This window comes from Anomalospiza imberbis, chromosome 1, assembly GCF_031753505.1.
Source record: "Anomalospiza imberbis isolate Cuckoo-Finch-1a 21T00152 chromosome 1, ASM3175350v1, whole genome shotgun sequence".
In the NCBI taxonomy this organism is placed as follows: Eukaryota; Metazoa; Chordata; class Aves; order Passeriformes; family Viduidae; genus Anomalospiza; species Anomalospiza imberbis.
The window spans coordinates 120501916-120509664 of NC_089681.1; the positions used below are offsets into that span (position 1 = coordinate 120501916).

Consider the following 7749-nt stretch of genomic DNA (forward strand, 5'->3'; position numbering starts at 1 on the left):
CCCTGAAAACACTACATAGTATAAGGCTGTGGTGGCAGAATTTCTTCCTCCCATTTTCTTTTTTTCTCCCCATGGAAAAGCTGGTGGTCCAGGTCTGTGTTACCATGAATTCAAATAACAGTACATGTTAGAGGGCTCATCTGTGTTTCACAATCCTGTTTCACTTAGCACCATACAATAGGAGCTGCTGTAAAAAGATCAATGCCAAAAAGCCCTTTCCAAAAAGGGCAACAATGTCATCTGCACTTCCATTTCTCCTGTGCAATCTAAATCCAACACAGCTACACAAGGAAATATGAGGTATCTCTTTACATGCAATCATTGCATACCTAGATGCTCAGATTGCTAAATGAAGGCAGGAAGGAAGGGTGAAGGCAGCAGCCCAAAGCCCAGATTTTCCTGACTCACTGCTGTGTCCGGGCTGTGTCCTCCAGCTGCTTCTACGCAAGTAACATTTTCTGCTGAGTCACAGCATGACAAGGCATTTTCCCTTCTGATTAATCCCTTCTCTAAGAGCAAACCTGCTTCTGATTTGTGCTCTCTCCTGCCCTGAAGAAAGTGCCTGGGTCATGGCAAAAGCAGACCTTTCTCCTTTTTATATCACTTCTCCCTTTTTCCTGGCTATTACTCACACCTTGCTTTATCTCTGGAGTATGGGAATAACCACAGCTGTCTTAGGGAATCGCCATTTATCCCACTTACTATCCATCTTATTAACCAACCTCTGCCAGAGAATGTCTGTAAATGCTCTTTATGGGGATTTTCTTTGGCACAAACTGCTGTGGTAGCACAGGACTTGTAATGCTCCTGCTGCCTTTGCAGCTCTTACTGTATGTTGCAACAGCTTGCACAGCCAGTTTCCACACACTGTCACTGGCTAAATCATTCTTGGCATCAGTGGATAAGCTTTCCAGAACCTGCAACCCAGCCCTGACTAAGCCAGGACAGGAATCTGGGTCCTGGGCTGTGTTTTCTCACTCAACTGTTTTGAAACATTTTGGATTTGACATCTCCGGGCTGACCTCACTTGGGCCACTGAGGAGCACACTGACCTCGCAAGTCACAGAGCTGGAGGTACCTGTTTTCAGCAACAGCAGTGTGTGCTGAAGCAGGTTGGGTCCAAAAGTAAACGGTGAGGTTCAAATCCTGCTTTTAGTAAATCAGGTGCTGATATTGGTCTGTGATTTATTGTTCTATTAATCATGTGTTTCAGAGAGTAAAATGTCAGGGTTTTATATTTTTTGGATGAGACCCTGTGGAAAGCCCATCCAATGAAATCTGTGAGCTCTCCTGTAATAAGATAAATCTGTGAGCTTTCCTGTAATAAAATAACATAGCTAAAGCCACAGAACATCAACATTTATGAGTTACACAAAGGCACCACAGCTTGGCCAAACGTTTCAGACTGTGTTCGTGGAAGGTGTCATTTCTGACTGGAGAGAGAAGGCAAAGTTGCTTTCAGTTAGAGTCTTGTAGCCAGGGCTTGATTAAAAAATTTTAAAAAGCATAGCACTACAAGTAGGAAAACATAGGGAAAAGTGTTTGTGTGCAAGTTGGAGAGCTGTCATAATTTAACTGCATTTGAAACATATTCCTTAATTTCCTTTGTACAAACCTGGTGTCACAATGGCCTTTTTGTCATATTCCCCTGCTCTCTCCAGATGGTCAGTCCTGGCACAAGGAACAGCTGTCACAACACTGCTACCAACAGAAAGTTAAGATGAATGGATATCTGGATGTGAGCTGAATCTACTGTATCTGAGGTCTGCAGTAAGGTTAGCAGGACAGTAAGAGAGGGGGAAATGTGAATGAAATTTGGCAATTGTAATGAAATTTCCAAATATCCTAAATACAAACAGAAGAAGAAACAGAAAGGGATTCTTTTTTACCACTTTAGACTACCTTGCCAAACATTGGCTATCAGAGTATCAGAGAAACGTAGAATCATTTAGGTTGGAAAAGACCTTTAAGATCATCAAGTCCAAGGATTAACCCAGTTTCCAAGTCCACCACTAAACCATGCCCTCAAGTGCCACATCTACATGTCTTTTAAGTACCTCCAGGTGTGGTGACTCAACCACTTCCCTGCACAACCTGTTCCAATGCCTCACAACCTTTTTGGTGAAGAAATATTTCCTAATGTCCATCTAACCCTCCCCTAGTGCAACTTGATGCTATTTCCTCTTTTCTTGTCACTTGTTACTTGGGGGAAGAGACCAACACCTACCTCACTTCAACCTCCTTTCAGGCTGTTGTAGAGAGCAATAAGTCTTTGAGTGTCCAGGCTAAACAGTCCCAGCTCCCTCAATCATTCCTTGTAGAACTTGTGCTCCAGACCCTTCCCTAGCTTCGTTGCCCTTTTCTGGACACTCTCCAGCATTTCAATGTCTTTCTTGTAGAAAGGAATCCAAAACTGAACACAGGATTTGAGGTGTGATCTCACCAATGCCATGTACAGGGGGAAAATCATTGCCCTAATCCTGCTGGCCACACTACTGCTGATACAGGCCAGGATGCCACTGGTCTTGGCCACCTAGGCACACTGACAGCCCACGTTCAGCCACTGTCAACCAGCACCAACAGGTCCTTTTCTGCCAGGCAGCTTTCCAGCCACTCTGTCCCCAGCCTGTAGCACTGTCTGGGGTTGCTGTGACCCTAGGGCAGGACTCTGCACTTCACCCTGTTATGACATGCTCTTGGCCTTGGCCCATTGATCCAGCCTATCCTGGTCCCCCTGCAGAGCCATCTTATCCTCCTGCAGATCTACACTCCTGCACAACTTGGTGTCTGTGAGCTTGCTGAGGGGGCACTCAAACACCTCATCCAGATCACTGATAAAAATCTGGAGCAGGGCTTGTCCCAGCACTGAACCCTGGAGAACCACTTGTGATTGGCCATCCAATAAACCTTAAGAAGCAGCAACTTCAAAGCAATGAACTAGTGTAAGGTGTCACTGGAAGAGGGGTGTTACATGAACAGAAGTTCCCCAGGCAGCCTGGTATTTCAGCAAGATGTGCTGCTTCTGCTGCTGCTGCTGCTGCAGAGGCTTGCACAGTTCTGCTGAAAGTGCTGCTGCTGCTTTCACATCCTGTTAGATTTCAGGAAACTTTGCTCAATCTCCCTGAAAGTGATTGACGTGGTTTCAGTCTCATTACTTTGCATATACTTTGCTCTGTTTCAGAGGAAAAAGTGAATAGGAATGTCTGTTCCTTGACCAGAAACCAGAAGTACCTGCTGAGAATGAAACAGAAAAGATAAAAAGGCTTGCAGCTGGCTAAAATGCTGGAGGCATTCACTGTATTTCCTGGGAAGCCAGTGAAGAGAAAAAAGGGAATGTTATCTCCTTAAATCCATTCCTAATTTCCTAAGCTCTATGATCTGATTTTCCATCTGAAAATGACTCACCAAATAACTCACCCAAAGGTGTTCAGTGCCTCTTGAGAGCTGTGGCTAGAGAATGTAACATCGAGCCCCTAAAGGGAAATGCCAATACAGCAGTGACTGCTCACAGACCAAGGGCAAGAGCCATTGCTCACAGCTTTCCAGGATTGTGCAGGGTCCTCTCCCACTTCCTTTTTCTGTGAAGGAGACCATGATGAACTTTCCCTGCGTGAAGAAACAGTGATGCCTGGCTGACTCTATGGCTGCTAGCTGTAGGGATATTACAATAATTAATCAAACTGGCAGTCTCCAGTAGGTTATCTACAGCTGGTACCTTCATTGTACAGGCAGGGAATTGAAAATGAAAGCTCTTTTGTCCAAAGACACAAAATGAATTAGTATCACACCCACATGAAAATTCTTGAGGCCAAATGCTAATTTCAAATACCCACATTACCAGTTAGATGCACCATCAAAAGTATTTAACTGATGTTTTGTAGGCTCATGTCTTTACTGATAATTCAAACCATGTGACAATTTAAATTCCTATGTCTGATGTTAGAATTGAAGGTAAGTAAACCTTATGCCTAATGACAAAATGTAATGACCAATGACCCCAAACCCAAGGGTAATTCACTGCCTATTTTCTAGAGATGGCATTACAATGACCAGGGTTTCTTAAAGAAATAGCCGTACCCTTGATGAATCTGCTAAATTGAAATATGCAGATTATGCTGTGTATAGGCTAAAAAAGAGCCCAGACAACTCTAATCAGAAAAACAGCAGAGCACATTGCAATTACATAGCAGTCTTTTCTCAACATCACCCAGAGCAGGACTCATTAAAATTGTATTCTTTACAAAAACACTCTTAATATTCACTCTGTTATAACTGACCAACAGGTGTTTGGATTTTAAACATGTGAGAACTGTGATAGATATTTTGTCATAGCACTAAATATTGTGTTCCCTTCTCCCAGCTTCAGGGTTTGCTACAAGCCACAGTTTTTCCCTATAGTTTTTAAAAGATCCTGAGCTTTGTGAATTTTCTCTGGTAACAGGCTGTTTCTCAAACTAGTGGGATTGTAATAAGCTTCCAGGTCTTGTAGGCTAGAACAGAAGTGTAGATGGCACTCTCTGAAAGAAGTTATACGAATTAAAATTGGAAAATATTTAGCCTATATTGCAGTTCACAAGCACTATCACATTTCTTTCTGTAGTTGTGTGTTCAGAAGTCTATCACTGCAAGTCTAATCTTTCTTCTACTTTGTTTTTAATTATGGTTATTTTTGCTACAATGTAGCAGGGTTAGACACCATGCAAAACTGGACAAGACCCTACAAGTGTTTCGGGTTTGTCTGGAAGAACATGGAACATGGCTGTTTCCCATGAGTGTGGGTGATTGCTTCATCCCAGAATCACTTCCAGCTTCCTTCTTATTTAATTACCATGTACCACACAATGTAGCCACAGCTTTTTAGATTGGTTTTGGGGCTTTGGGCCTTTCAGCTAGGAAAGTTTTATTTCTTCATATTTTCCCCAAAGCTCTCATCTTTCCTAATTTCCTTATACATGCAGGAGTGCTGAGTTTTAGCACTGGCTGTCTGTCATGGTTTCACCCCAGCCAGCAGCCAAGCCCTACGCAGCTGTTCTCTCATTCCCCTACCATTTGAATCAGGGAGAGAATCAGAAGTGTAACACCCAGAAAACTCAGGGGTTGAGATAAAAACAAGAGTTTAACAGGGAAAACAAAAGCTGTGCACACAAGCAAAGCAAAACAAGGAATTAATTCATTGCTGCCCATGGGCAGACAGGTGTTTGGCCATAGCCGGGACAGCAGGGCCCCATCACATCTAACAGTTACTTGGGAAGACAAACACACCCACCCCAAATGTCTCCCCTTCCTCCTTCTTCTCCATTTTATATACAGAGCATGATGTCCCATGGTCTGGAATATCCCTTTGGTCAGCTGGGGTCACCTGTCCTGGCTGTGTCTCCTCCCAGCCTCCCATGCACCCCTAGTCCTCTTCACCAGCATGGCAGTGCATGGCAGTAAAAAAGGCAGAAAAGGCCTTGGCTCTGTATAAGCTCTGCTCAGCAATAACAAAAAATTCTCTATATCATCAACCCTGTGTTCAGCATACATCCAAATCACAGCCCCATACACACAGCCCCCCAACCACTGTGAAGAAAATTAATTCTACCCCAGCTTAAACTGTCCTTGTGTCACACTGTTGGTCTTTGCTGCTGAAACATTAACATTTCTGTCCTTAATGGATAATTCTTACTGAGAAAACCTTCTTCAAGGGCTAGTTGAAAATTAATTTACTGAAGCATATTCTAAGGAGATAACGGAAGAGTGTATCCCGTCACTGGAAAGTGGTGTAAAACATCCCCAGTTCTCAATGAAACTCACCAAGGGTTTTGACAGCTCTGCATACATCAGCAGGAGAAATTTCTGATTGAAACTGGCCTGGCTCACTGCCATCTCTTTGGCAGTTGATGCTATTGCTGTATTTCCTTAGAATCAGTGAGATCACAGCCTCTAACCACTGCAGCTTCCCAGCTGGAGGAAAGGACCCAGTCAGTAAATCTTTTATAAATATTTAACTTAATATCAGTTAAAAGGAAAAACAAATTTCATGCACCAACACCCCATCTGAATAAGGATGCACTTTTGCTGGAGTGGTCCAAAATCTGTGTGCCCTTGCCATATCTTCCTATTTTACCACTTTTTTTATTTTGGTGGTGATGCAGGCTGTGTCTCAGTGCCCTTAAGATGGTAACTAAACAGTATCCAACCTTCATGAATCAAGCTTTTGTATTAGATTAATTACGTCAAAGAACACAACTCTGGCAATCTGGATTTCAGTTTTGAAAATTTCATGACACCTCATTCAGTGAATCCTGCCCCTCAGAAACCATGTTTTCAATAACCTCCTGAATTATACTGGAGTTACCCTTGTAGGAAAGACAATTTCCTCTAGACAATGTGCCTTTGAATACTTTTCTGGAAATGATGGTGGAGCAGGAGCATTATATTACTGGGTCACTGGATCCCCAAGCAAGCAAGTCTTTCCACTTCTGAATGTGTTGTGGTGTTTCTCTGGAATAGATCAAACTCAGGTATTTCTACTTACTGCAGCAGTCATTGAGGGCAAGGGGCTAGTTTGGCACACAGAAGGCAGATTGGTAGTGAGCAGTTAGGAAGTGAATAAGTTTCTCCATCAGAGTTTTAGTGGAACAAGTCATAGACCAAGGTAGCACAGGGCCTGGAAAGACTACCAAGCATTCCTGGTGTCCTCATCCCATCTAAGTCTCAGCTACAGAGACAAGAAAATGCTCCTTAATAATATTCAGAGGCTACCTTATTCCCTTTCTTCATGCACTGTCTTTTTTCCCAGTCTTCTTTTCCAGCCAGAATCAATTTGCAGCAAAAAGTCTCTCTTTGTTTGCCAAAGGTATACAGGGACAGTGGATGCTCTGAACTTTGTCTCTGACTTACTTCATTTCTCTGGGCTGTGCCACAGAGGGCAATACAGCAGGGGAATATGTATCTGTGAATCACAGAATAAATTAGGTTGGAAAAGATTTCTGAGGTCATCAACTTCAGCCTATGACCAAACACTACCATGTCAGCTAGACCATGACACTGAGTGCCACATCCAGTCTTTCTTTAAACACCTCCAGGGACAGTGACTCCACCACCACCTAGAGCAGCCAATTCCAATGCCCAATCACTCTTTCTGGGAAGAAATTCTACCCAATTTCCAACTTAAGCCTCCCCTAGTGCAGCTTAAGACTGTATCCTCTCCTCCTATCACTGGTTGGTGGGAGAAGAGACTGACCTCACCTGCCTCTAGCCTCCTTTAAGGCACTTGTAGAGAGCAATAAGATGTCCCCTGAGTTTCCTTTTCTCCAGGCTAAACAACCCCAGCTCCCTCAGTCACTTCTTGTATGATTTGTCCTCCAGACCCTTCACCATCTTTGTGGCTGCTCTCTGAACTGTGGATTTAACTTGTCACTGGGCTGAATAATCCAGTTGTACTCTGACTCTACCTTTATTCTCTTTTATACTGCCCCAAACATTGATGTAACAGTGACATCACATTGTGTGTGGAGCTACCTGTTGTTCCACCATGATTCATGTGCTAACGCCTGTTCTGCTCAGACCACACTGCCTATGTCAGGCTGTGAAGTCACAGCTATTTCCCAGGAACAGCTTAATTCCCTTCTAGCAGTTCTGCATGTACTATCTGTTGGAAGCTTGACTCATCCCGTTCTTTGGCAGAAGCCCACCAATCTCCACAGCTTTTAGAAAACGGACAATTGAAAAATGTCTTCTCTTTAGAAGGAGAAAACCAAATCC

At 43.4% G+C, this 7749-nt stretch overlaps 1 long non-coding RNA gene across 4 annotated transcripts; it reads right to left on the reverse strand.

The window, feature by feature from the left end:
* Positions 1–2592: 2592 nt before the first annotated feature.
* Positions 2593–7532, reverse strand: LOC137483051 (uncharacterized). Of its 4 annotated transcripts, none has more exons than XR_011004339.1 (3): positions 7507–7532; positions 5797–5946; positions 2593–3651 (listed from the first exon to the last, which is right to left on the reverse strand). It is a non-coding gene; the product is annotated as an uncharacterized lncRNA (long non-coding RNA). The 4 variants fall into 4 exon arrangements; XR_011004342.1 differs by having other exon boundaries at positions 7440–7518; XR_011004355.1 differs by lacking the exon at positions 7507–7532 and adding an exon at positions 6521–6721 and having other exon boundaries at positions 2593–3606.
* Positions 7533–7749: the final 217 nt, after the last annotated feature.